Source organism: Typopeltis vanoorti, chromosome 19, assembly GCF_054136105.1.
Source record: "Typopeltis vanoorti isolate ZY-2024b chromosome 19, IOZ_Tvanoo_1.0, whole genome shotgun sequence".
NCBI lineage: Eukaryota > Metazoa > Arthropoda > Arachnida > Uropygi > Thelyphonidae > Typopeltis > Typopeltis vanoorti.
Window position 1 is genome coordinate 37042261 of NC_143567.1, and position 12037 is coordinate 37054297.

Genomic DNA, 12037 nt, shown 5'->3' on the forward strand with positions numbered 1-12037 from the left:
CAAGTTCGAACCTCCAACTATAATCAGGCATCTGCAAACCCTCTGGCAGAAAATGGCAATCAACTGAATGTCAGCATTGTTTTCCATTGTAAATACGTGCAAAAAAATTATAAATTATTTATAGAAAATCACTTGTCTATGTCAGTGTTCTAAACACATGCAAAACAGATGAAACTCAGAAAACATAAACAGACTCTCATAAGAAATGACAGCATTCAATTGGATTGGTTGACACAATAATCAATCACAGCCACTGATTTCTGGGATCTATTAATCTAAGCACATTTTGCTTTGCCTTCTGGGTGGTTTAAAACCACTGTAATGCTATGAATTTGACCCTCTGCACCATCTGTTGTGCAGAGGGTGAAACCCAGGCTATTAATACATATGCGATGCAACATTCATGCATCAAAAAGTGGCCTCTTCAAGTATATCATGTTTAATTTTAAGACTCACGCAAAGCAAGGAAACAATTAGAAGAGTCTTTAACTTGAATAAATGCAAAAATATAATATTGGTGATATTGCTATTCCGTGAGTGTGCACCGCACAACTAGCACGCCCTGAATGTATGTTCCTGATACACACACACTAAGGGGCTATGCCCCCCCCCCCCCCCGTGTTCCGGACTGGTGGGCCGGTTCTCCTTGAATTTTGAAGACTCGACACTCAGGTTAGCCCCTGAGCTTCAAAACATTTCAAATAACTTTACAAAAACGTTAAAAGCTTATCATTTTATATTATAGAGTAGATATAGATATATATATATATATATATATACTCTCAGAAGTCTGTCTCCCCATTTACTTCATGGTCGTTAACTGTTATGTTGTACCCTAAACTCATTTGCACTCCTAACATCCTCTGACAATTCATGCTATTCGTCCTTCCACTTTCTATGCAAAAAATATACATCTCACTTCTTTTCACTGTATGTTTTCAGTTTTTCATTAAGTATTTTACTATATATTTTGTAACGTGTATTCAATAAACTAATACTTCTGTAAATAGCAGGTTTTGTTTTATCCCCTTTTTAAAATATAGGTATTACTATACTTGTATTCCATTCTATTGGTATTTGTCCATTTGTATATATTTTATTTAAAAATTTTAATAATCTTTGATGAAATTTTTTTCCAGCAAATTTATATAGTTTGGAGTTTATCCCATCTTCTCCTGCTGATTTGCTATTTTTTATTTTATTTAGGTTGTCTTTTATTGTTATATCATTTAAAGTATTTTGTAAGTTTCTGGTGCAATTTGTTTTGATGCCAGTATTATCCATCCAAAGATCTGTAAAGTAATCCAAGAATTCTTTTACATCAATTTCACAATTTATATTTACAGTTTGTTTTATATCTGCATTCATGTGTTTTAGTATTTTATATGCATTTGATCTTATTTTGTATATGGCATTTTCTAGATATGATACAAATTTTTCCTAGCCTTCTCTGTGTCTCTTCCTGGTTTCTCTTTTGACTATTTCTCGTCTTTTTTTTATATTCAATTTCATGTTCTTGTTTTTTGCTACTTAACAATCTTTTAAAAACCAGCTTTATATTTTTATGTGTTCTTAGACTTTCATATGCTGCTGATGCAATAATTTTGTTTATATTATTCCATTCTTTCTCAATGTCTTCATTTTCTTGTATTTTTTCTAAGTAGTTATTAATCCTCTGTTGGTATAAATTTCTTATACTTGAATCATTTAATAGTCTTACTTTGTAATTAGATTTTGTTTCTCTAGTTTGTTTATTTTTTTGTAACCCGTTTGGTGGAAACCTTAGTTTTGTCTGCACTAAATAGTGATCTGTGTCGATTTCTAGCCCTCTTCTGACTTTAACATCTAAGAAGAGGTTTGCTGCTTTTCATTTGTTATAAAGTAGTCTATTATTGATTTTTGTCCTCTTGCACACAATGTATATTTATGTATATTTTTATGTTTGTAAAATGTATTCATTATTTTAAAATTATTATTATATATTATATAATCAATGAGTCGCTTTCCATTTTTGTTTACTGTTGGTTCTCCAAATTTTTGTATATTATTGTTAATTTTTTTCATTCCTATTCTCTCATTAAGATCTTCGGCTATAATTATATGATCTGTTTTATTTAATTTTTCATATATTCCTCATAACTCTTTGTAAAAGTAATCACTTTCTTCTTCTTTTTCTTCTCCAGGAGCATACACTCCAACAGCTGTTAAATTTTCTTTATTTAATTTTAATCACACTTCTAATATTCTTTCATTCCAGTATGTATAACTAGTTATTTTTGCTTTAATTGATTTATGGATCCAAATCATTACACCAGCTTTTACATGTATTTGTTTGTCCACTCCACTATATATGGTATTGTAATTAGCTGTTTCTTTTGTTCTTTTAAGTTTCTTTTTTGTTTCTGTAAGAACTGCAATTTCTTTATTCTGTCATTTAAAATTTTATCTAATTCTTCTTTATGTGCTATGCTTCTAATGTTTCATATAGCATATTTCACCATGTTTTTCTTTTTCCAAAGTTTCTTAACCTTTTCCAGTTTACAGTCTTTTCTTATGTTTTCTCTCTGGTTTGGATTTCATTGAGACTTGAAAGTTACGTGTTTCCCTATGTCAAGTGACTAGCATGACGATAGGTATCCTAGTGGTGGGGCTTCCACCTCAAGACAACTAGGCTTGCCTTTTTTTTTTAGTAGATAGTGGGAACTACAGCTTGAGAGGAAAGTCACCTCCTTGCCCTCGAATTGCTCTAATAGCACTGGGTGGGGAGTGGGGGAGAAGTAAAAGAGAGAGTAGAGGAAAGAACAGTAGAATACCAGTCTACAGATATGATATACCAAATGTATATTATAGGAAATAAGATCAGGTCTAGCTTAGGTATCTCGGTTTGCTATGCCTGTACTCACCAACATGAGCCCCTAAGAATCCTGAGAAAACAATGTGCTATAAACATAAAATGACAATATTTACTATCCCCTTAATGCACCAATTAAACCAAATAAATTACCACCTAGGAATCTCAAATCAGCCCAATTCCTGAATACTCTCGGACCAACACCAAACTTCTCCTAACACAGTACAAAATATCCACATGGCTAATTCAGAGTCAGTTTTTTTGCTTTATTCATCTGATGACATTTTCAATGTAATGAAACAGCCAGTACCCATCGTGTTTGTTGCTGGCTTTATATATATAATAGTTTTGTTTCATTCTGAGTTCTTTAAAATCCAAAGCTTACAAATTCATCTTTTTGGTTTTAACTTTTTCATCATTAGTTTAAAATTCTTGTTTCATCTTCATGTTTTTTTCTGTACTCATTTGTTATTATCTGATACCTGCCACCCTAAATTGATTATCATCTCAGCTCTAATGAAATCTTTAGTCAAGTTTTCAGCATTTATATCTTCAAGACCATGGGTCTTGTTAAAAAAAAAGGGTCTACTCCATTACCAAAAATTGCTTAGCATTTTCTTTTATATTGTAAACATTTTAGAAGCATCATGAATTTCAGTAATCTAAAGTATTAAAGTTGTTCATTTCTTTAAGCCTTAAAGGTGAAGTTGTAATTTTTGAGAAATATTGTTGGAAGTAGGTTGCCCAGAGAGTGAAGGTGAAATGGGGAAAAAGAAGGAAAAGAGCTGACTCGCTAAACTTGAAGTTGGACATGTGGATTAGTTGTAGTTTTTGAGAAATATTGTTGGAAGTAGGTTTGCCCAGAGAGTGAAGGTGAGATTGGGAAAAAGAAGGAAAATAGCTGACTCGCTAAACTTGGACATTTGGATTAGTTGTTTGTTCATGTAGATTAAAAAAAAAAAAAAGGAGAGAGAGGTATAAACAGCCATGTCATGAAATAAGGTGATTATTAGTTAGTTGAATTTCTGTCATCTAAACACACTTATTCAAGGATTTTTAGATAGGTTTTAAATGAAAACAGTATTTAGGTAGACCTAAAATTTGTAAATATAGTTGTTCGAGAGAATGCCAAGCTTTAAAGCTGATGGAAGTGATGATGAGGTGTGTGTGTCAGGGAAGATAACAGGTTAATTAATTCAGAAAGTGATATATGCTCCGTTCTAAAAACACTATTGAAGGTTAGAATAGTTGATAAGATTTGTTTTTATGAAAAACAAGGCAGGGCCATATTTTAGTTGACTTGTTTATCTAACGTCATTGAAACTTGGTACGGAAATTGCATTTAAGGCTAATGGTGGTAAATTAGTGGTGAATGTTTTTTGAACTTTTGAATATGCATGTGTGTGCACACTTTGAAGCCATGAAGAATGAAGCATACTGCATACTCTGATTATTAAAATTGAAGAGTACTAGCTATCGATAAGCGAAGAACATTGATTTATAAGCAGAAGAGCAGATCTTTGGGAACATTCCTACAGTTTTGAAGAAGTTTAAAGAATGCCATCCATCATCACATAGGTGCTTGTATGTAGCCCTCTGAAAATGGTGTTTGTGTACATAGCTCTAGGCTACCCAAAGAAAGACCATTCTAAGTTTGATTCTAGTCACGCTAGAGGAACATTTTTAAATATTCCTTTCACCAGTTCCAGAGTTAGTCTCCAGCAAGTATGATTCCCCTACAAGAAACTTGAATTTTTAAGTCCATATCCCAAGAAAATTTGCCCCAGAACTTGCACTATTACATACACATTAATATGAATGTTAGGATTTATGGCCACAAGATGATGGCAGTTGTTTGCCATCAACATTATTAAAAATCTTGAATATTCCTGAAAATCTTTGATTCATTGGTAACTTGGGCTCATCTCACTGAGAGGATGGTGACGCTGCCATTAGTCATCAAAAGTTAGTTAGGACTGAAGGAGCTCTTTCGGGAATGAAGAGCATTAAGAGGATTTATTTACCTGTCTATCAACACCGGCAGTGAATAGAAGAAACTAGCTACCCATTGTACTAGGAGCAAAAGAATAACCATAAGTTGGAAAAAGGCTCAGAAGGATCTTTTTATGATCAGATCTAATGTTCTGAATTTTTCTGAATAGTTTATATATTATTATTTATTTTTATTATTGTACAGCAGGGTTTCTCAAACTTTTTCTATGACGGAACACTTCACAAATCCTGAAATGTTCACGGAACACCTTGGTTATTTTGTAATGTATTAATTAATAATTAATCGACAATTTAGCTTATTTTATTGTTAATTAATAATTAATAATTAATTATTAATTAATAATTTATAATTAATTATTAATTAATAATTAAACACCAATTAAACCATCATTAAATTAATTTATGCTGATTTTCATTGACATATTCCATTCTGATCATCAAAAATTTATAATATTATAAGTACTTATGAGTGAATGCAGACTTTTTCTCCTGTATGCTGGTTTTGTAGGGTAGGTAAATATAAATAAAATAAATGAGTAAATCTAAGCGTTAAGAAAAAACAATCATTTATTGTCAAATGTTAATTAGTAAAAACAAAACACATAAAAATAGTAAAACACGTATATTGCAAATTAAGTTCTTAATGACTCCGATGTTTTTGAGTCTTTGAATTACAAATTCTTTTGATATCAGGCACAATATTAGAAAGTTGAATTCTCATATTTGGTGTAGCGTCGAGTCTGTTCATGAACTTTGATTTGGTTGCAGCCAGGGCCGCCCCATGCAGTAGCATATTTTGCCACCTCTTCTCCCTTATTTTTCGTATAGTTTATGCCAACTTTGCCGCCCATAAAAAACTTGCCTCCCCATGCAAATGCACGTCTTGCACTGTTGGTAGAGCCGGCCCTGGTTGCAGCATAATATGAAAATCCTGCCTCGCATAAATATGTCGTTGTAAAAGGAAGTAAAACAAGAATAGTTAGTTTTAATACACTGGGGTACTCTTCTGTTAAATTTATCCAGAAATCATTTATTGGCAGTTCCTTGTATTTTTGTTTTAAATCAGAGTCACTAATTAAGTCAATTAGATTTTCATAGTCACTTGCACTGAAGCCTGCTGGCTTAGCTGTCACTGTAAATGGATTCAGAATCCAGGAATTGTCCTCACTGGATTTTCGAAAATATTGCAAAAGGGTTGATTGCAAATCATGCAAGTGTTCTAAAATTACGTTAGATACTTCTTCATTTAATTTAGAATTTATTTCAGTTAAAAATTCATGCAAGGTGGGAAAACAATCAAAATTATTCTGTTCAACTGTAGAAATCCAGAATTGCAACTTCCTATCAAAAGATGCAATTTTATCTCTTGTATTAAAAATTGTAATGTTCTTTCCTTGTAAAGATAAGATAATATCATTGCACTTTGTAAAAATATCTGCCAGATATGCAAGACTCATCAACCATGAAGAATTTCTTAATAATTCAATAAAATTTTGTCCTAAATTATGTGACATCAAGAAGACCATTAACTCACTTCGAAGTTCATAAAGCCTCAATAATGCTTTTCCTCTGGATAGCCATCTCACTTCAATATGTAATCAGCAGAAAGATCTTTGATGTGGCATGAAACAGTATCATTTGATAATTGTACTGCATCTATTTTTTTAGCAACCTGCTCGTTTAACATGCATGATACAATGTCTTTCACACAAGGCTTAATGAGCATCTCGCCAATTGTATGAGCTTCACCATGAAGTGCAATACGGTAACTCACGCAAAAAGATGCCTCTGTTGCATTTTCAGTTGTAGCAATTATAGCCATTTGAAGTTTAGATTTTTCTAGCGAGTCACGTCGTCTCTTAAAAACAGGTATATCTTTTCCTTTGTAATCGGTGTATTTCGTTTCGAAGTGCCTACGAAGTTTAGCTGCAGCCAAAGAACTGTTTACTAGTATTTTATTACATAAAACACACATTGCATCAGGAGCATGTGTATTGCCAATACACGTAAATCCATAATTTAAATAACTTTCATGATACTTCCGTTTTGGTTTGTTCTTAGATGACTCTTGTTCTTTAATATTAGCTTTTGAAGAAACCACAGTTTGCATTTCCATATCTTCTCCAATCATACGAGTAGATGTGTCAGCAGAAGTACTTGCTCCTCCTTGTGTTAAAGTTCCTGTCTTTAAACAAGAATCCATGGGTATTTTTTCAATAATATTCAAATTCCAATATTTGTCAGAGCTATAATAAAAACAAATAGAATTGTGTTATAAATAACTTTAGTATGAAAAACAATAAGATTATAAATAAGAAATGTTGAATAATATAAAAGTAAATGAATAACACAAAATATAAAAAAAAGACTGCAACACACAAAAGTAAATATGAATTGTAACAACACTTGTAAGAAAAGTACTAAACTGTATCAAATAATGGAAAAGCAATTGCAATAAGGATGATTTGGTAAAATGTTCAGTAACAAAAATTAAACAGTTCAAAATAAATCAGATATTAATTATAAAATTAGTTAAAATAGTAAGAAGAATTCTTTTTTTAAAAGCTGCCTCACCTACTCCCTATATACGGGAATAAAAAGGCATTAGCTGATTTTTTTTTTTTTCCCTCGAGAGCCCGGTACCAACAAATTTACTCGTAAATACCTTTCAAAAATTTTTTAAAGTTCATACATTAACATAAGTATTAATAATTAATTATGGCATAATCATAAAGAGTATTGGTACACTTATGTATACGGTGTGGCATGTTGACAAATATAAATTACATTTAAATTAGCTATCAATCAATGGACTAATGAAATCTTGTAGCATGTCGTAGTTTCTTCAGGCAAACATCATTAAATTAATTTGTGCTGATTTTCATTGACATATCCCATTCTGATCACCAAATATATTTATAATATTATTATAAGTACTTACAAGTGAATGCAGACTTTTTCTCCTGTGTGCTGGTAGTTTTCCCCTCCTTTTGTACATCCTGGAGACTTTATAGGCTTGAGGTGGATGACTCACTACCTGTTCCGTCACAAACACCTTCAATAAGAGATTTCTTAATACCAAAATTAAACAAAGTGCCTTGTCTCTTATTTATATTAGATTTTAACTCTGCATTCCTATCACTTTTAAAAAAATCATGGCACTCCAGTTTCAGAATAAGCACTTACACACTGCAATATGAACTTGCGAAGAAAGTATTCAGCAGTAATAGATTTGAGAACCAGATACAGACCACCTTGATCTTCAATTTCAGTGGAAAAATTTTCTTTATACTTTCTTGCTGATTGGTCACTGACATTTGCAATGCAGATGTTATTTTGTTCAGTTTTGAGAACACACCACCCATTGTTGTAATCGGCTTGCAGGCAATTTTTATGATCGGTCATAAACAGAGGTATTCTCTTTCCCGATTGTTGAAAGATTTCAATGTGTGAAAATTAACGATAATTCAAGAATATTTCCATGTTTAAAAATATGCTGCTTGGTCACTGACATTTGCTACACAGATGTCATTTCCTTCAGTTTTGAGAACAGAGGATATGACACCAATTGTTGTAATGGGCTTGCAAGCAGTTTTTATGACCCATCATAAACAGCAGCATTCCCTTTCCCAAATGTTGAAAGGTTTCGATGTGTGAAAATTAACGATACACAGATGTTATTAGGCGTTCTGGATCTGAGCTTTTCGACATATTCATGAATATTATTCTCCTCAGAATATTTTTACTATAAAATATTTATTCATGAAAAATTATTAGAAAACTAAAATGACAAATTCCAGAACTTCTCGTGAACAATAGTGTTCCGCGGAATACAGTTTGAGAAACCCTGTTGTACAGGCACCTCAACGGAGTCTGAAACTCATCACAGAGACCCAAACTATCCACACAATCTATCATACCTCTCCTTGAATTCATTAAAAGACAAAGCACTCACAACTGACTCTGGCAACTCATTCCACTTATTCACAACTCTCCAAGCAAAAAATCTAGTACTCACACTCTTACTAACCATACCTTTATTTAACTTCTCTTATTCTTTCGCCTCTAGACAAGAACTGAAACATTTCCCTGCACCAATCCTATAAAACCCTTTAAGCAACTAAAATGTTTCTATTATATTCCCTCTTTTTCTATCAACCAATTTCTGCAATCCACACATCCTCAATCTATCCTCATAGGGAACATTTCAGAGACCACTCACCATCTTGGTTGCTCTCCTCTGAATCTTCTTCACTGCTTACATATACCCATGAGACCAGACTTGCGCACAGTAATCCAGATGTGAACATATCAAGGCCTTATAAAAAGGAATAATAACTTTCTTATCTCTTTGTTACTATGTTCTAAAATAGCCAAGTAATCATATGGCTACCTTAGCAATATGTCCTAAGTTAGCCCATAAGATTACTTGGCACAAGTACTACTACCTCTAAATCTGTTGCTTCATCTATTTCCTGGAGTACAGTGCCATCAATGTGATACTCAGCTTGTAATCTGTTTATTCCAAAATGCATAACTTTATATTTCTATACATTAAAATGATACCCATTATCTTTTGTTCATACTGACAGCCTATTTAAATCATCCTGCAAGCTCTCCACATCGACTTGATTAACTATTACTCTACCTAATTTTGCATCATCATCAGCAAACTGAATATTTCCTTTCCATTTATTTCCTATATCATTGATGTACAAATTAAACAGCAATAGTTCCAGCACTGAACCTTTCAATACACCACTAGTTGCCTGTTTTTGCCAGAATTCTTCCCCTCTGTATACCACTTTTTGATATATCTGTAGAGCAGCAACCCTCTTATCCACTTAACCAGTGTCATATCCATCCCCATTTGTTCTAATTTGCATAACAGAGTTTCATGTGGTATTCTGTCAATGTCTTTGCAAAATCCAGCATAATCATCATGTAGCCATTTCCTTTATCCAACACAGCTGTTACTCTCTTATAAAAAGTTAGTAAATTACTAAAGAATGGTCAACTCTTCACATAGCCATGTTTCCCTTCATACAGTATCATATTTTTATCCAACCATTCTTGAATTCTATTTTTGACAAATTTTTCCAGTACATTTACTACCACATCTGAGATACTGATTGGTCTATAATTTGCTACTACAGTCTTAGAACCTCCCTTAAGCAAGGCACTTGTATTACTCACTTGGAACTCTACAAGAGCTGAGACTAGATTAAAGAGCCTAATCAGGGACATTGCTAGTTCCCTTGGACATTCTCACAAAACCGAAGCTGGTATCTCATCCGGTCCTACAGCTGTATTTACATTGAGATTCTGCAATATCCTGAGAACCTCTAATTCATCCTCCTGTGTTCCCACATTAATGTCTGTCACATGTTAAAGCAATAACCTCAATAGAATGATATACCCTTGCAGAGTGGTCATTCAATAACTCAACTATTTTATTTGCTTCTGTCACCTCAAGACCATCATCACTCATTAAGGTTAATCTTCCATAGTCATTCTTCCTTTTACTTGCCAGAAACGATGAACTCTTTGGGAGTTCCTTTGCCCTACTCAGCTAGATTCTTCTCATAATCTGATTTTGCCTTCCTTCTCATGCTGGTCACCTTTCTCTTTTTATACCCTCAACAGCATTTTCTTCTTCTGCAGCTCATGCTTAATGATATTAGTCATCTCTTTAGCTCCTACCTCATTAATCCTGCTTATCTTAGGTATACAATTTATTACTGCTTCCTCTAGATGACCCTTAACTATCTCCCATGCACTACTAACATCCTTACCCTGCAGTGTTCAATGCCATGGCACAGATTTAAGCTTCTTCTTAAGCATGTCATAATCATCTGCCTTGTACGTGGGCTGTTCAATAAATTATAAGACTAATTTTACTGTGGCGAAACCACTCATCACAATATTAATTTCAGTGGAATAAAGAAATGTTGCTGTCTGTATTAACAAAAGAGGTTGATAGATGGCGTGTATGGGCTGATGTGTCAGAGTGTCTCATGACTAAATGCAGATGCTCATCGGTGTGCCTACGAGGCACGACCAGTCTTCGAAATGGAAGCGTTCTTGGAACAGCATTATGCGATTAAATTTTGTGTGCGTTTGCAAAAATCGGCATCGGACACTTTTAACATGATATGCGAAGCTTTCAACAATGAAGCAATGTCGGGGGCAAGTGTTTTTCGCCGGCATAAAACTTTCAAGGAAGGAAGGCAAAATGTGGAAGATCTTGAACGTTAGGGAAGACCTTCAATGTCCATCATAGAGACAATGATCTACACAGCAGCGATTATCATAAAGCACGTCAAAAGCAAGCGTCCATTGCTGAAGAATGGCTTCTTACTGCACCACGATAATGCAAGGCCACATATTGCTGGTTGTGTAGTGGATGTTTTGCAGAAGAACAACACAGATATCCTACCACACCCTCCATACAGTCCTGATCTCGCGCCGTGCAATTTCTGGCTGTTTCCTCAACTCAAGAAACCACTAAGAGGCCACCATTTCGAAAGCAACAAAGCATGTGTAAAAACTGGGGAGGTGGTTTTGAAAGAACTCTCAATAAACGGACTCTCACATGTGTTTAAGAAGTGGACGCAACGTTGGGACAATGCATCACGTCTCACGGTAGTTACTTCGAAAAAGACCATGTAAATGATGATGATTAAAGGTAATCTGTTTTCTGTATGAATACAGTCTTATTACTTATTGAACAGCCTACGTAGTTCCACAAATATCCCTTCTTGATAGAATATTCCTCATGTTTTACAATTTCCCAAGTCAAGACCACCACTTTCACCATGGAGGCAGTGTTATCAAATTGGTTGTGGATATCTCTTCTGATACTGCGACCAGGTCCAATACTCTCCCACTCATAGTCCCCTCCATCACATGTTGCCTTAAGTAATTATCTCTCAGTAGGTGTATAAATTCCATATCCTTTCTTCCTTCCAATCTATATCTTCTTAGTTGAAGTCTCCCATAATAATCACTCAACCTGTACTCATTGTACTAAGAGGCTTGTTTTGTAAAAGTTTGATAAAAAAAATAAGTTAAACACTTTTTTTTTAATCACCTTTATTTCTCAACATAGTCTCCATCGAGGTCTATCCATTTGATCCAGCGAGTTTCCAATTTTTTCATCCCATCTAAAAA

The 12037-nt window shown here is 33.7% G+C and overlaps 1 protein-coding gene across 1 annotated transcript in view; it reads left to right on the top strand.

Annotated features, from left to right (window-relative positions):
- Positions 1-12037, top strand: part of Ccdc58 (Coiled-coil domain-containing 58) — an 82019-nt gene that overhangs the window by 46194 nt on the left and 23788 nt on the right. The window lies entirely within an intron of this gene.